Source organism: Mus caroli, chromosome 4, assembly GCF_900094665.2.
Source record: "Mus caroli chromosome 4, CAROLI_EIJ_v1.1, whole genome shotgun sequence".
NCBI classification, from domain to species: Eukaryota; Metazoa; Chordata; class Mammalia; order Rodentia; family Muridae; genus Mus; species Mus caroli.
The window spans coordinates 130462806-130464308 of NC_034573.1; positions in this window are offsets into that span (position 1 = coordinate 130462806).

The following is a 1503-nucleotide window of genomic DNA, read 5'->3' on the forward strand; positions in this document are numbered from 1 at the left end:
AGAGAGAGAGAGAGAGAGAGAGAGAGAGAGAGAGAGAGAACTCTGTACATATGCTAATGGGCTCACGGACTCTGGCGCCCAGCTGGGGAGTTGGGAGGAAGAACCCTGACTAGACTTCCGGTGTGACCCAACCACCTCCTCTCCCTTTTCAGTCCATTAGCTGTCACCAGGATATGTGAAACTATTGACACAGCTGTCCTCCACCCGCTCACTCAGGGCCTCTTCTGGCCTTGGCATTGCGGCGTGATTGACAGCACGATGTTATCTTGCTCTTGGAAGCTCCAGGCAGCTGGCCCCTTACCAGCAGCATCCCAGAACTCCTTCTCTGTGCACTGCCCAGTTGCCCAATGCCTGCCACGAGCTCAGCTTGATCTGCTCACGTGTGCATTCCACATTCTCCTTATCAGCCACTGTCTCTTAAAATCCTACAATCCTACAATGTACCAATCATCAGGAGGATGTGTAAACCTATGGGAACTTTAAAGACTGCTGAGCTGAAGTCTGCGCTGACACCATGCAGCTAAAGAACCAGCCTTTAGGAGACGTCTGCGGTCACATTCCTGACTGTGCCCCTCCACCCCAGCCACAACCGTGTCAGCCTTTCCAGCTCTTATGTCCTTGTTTTTCTTTATGGGTTTTACAGTATTGTTTGCGCTTGCCTTTGTGTTGACGGATGGATACCCTATGCCTCCGTGACTAGTTTCTTTAATGGCGTGCTGTTAGCGGGGTTCATCCATGTAATCAACCGTGTAGGGTACAGATGGCCCATGGCCTGTATGACCTTTCACCCCGTGCATATGAAGCAATACAGCTATGCATCCTGCAGGCAGCGGGAGTTCAAGTGTTTGGCTAATACGACCGCTGCTGATGGATTTATCTGTGTGTCCTGGCGACAGCTTTAGAGCTTCTCCAGTTATACACACGAGTGGCATTTCTGGAGCAGGCTGTGTGGCCACTGCCAACGTGACATGCCGTAAGCCCTCCTCTTTCATGGTTGTACAGACTCATGCCATCAGCGGCTGTGAGACTCCAGCTGCCCCGTACTATTGCTGACCTCGACTGTGGCTGTGCAGGGCTGCTTTTCTCCTCTGCATCCGAGGGAGTAGCGTACATCCCGTTTGTTTGTGTCCCTGTGTGATGTGTGGGACGGTTGGAGGGTGTGAGTGTGGAGGTCAGAGGACAATTTTCAGAAGTGGCTTCTCTCCTTTCACCGTGGGATGTTCTCAGGATGGAACTCAGGTGTCCCTGCTTGGTGGCAAGCGCCTTGATACCTCGCTAGCCCCCACTTTGGGCCTATTTGAGCAGAAAGTGAATGGACTCAGGCTTGGTAACCTGAGGTTTCTTCTAGATCAGTGGCTCTCAAAGATCAACAGCATAAAGCAGGTATGAAGGTGAGAGCCTGTGATCCCCGCACTTGGGAGGGGGAGGCCAGAGGGTCAGAAGGTCAAGGTCATCCTCAGCCAGTCTGGGCTCCAAGAGACCCTGGGTCTAAGGAAATAAATA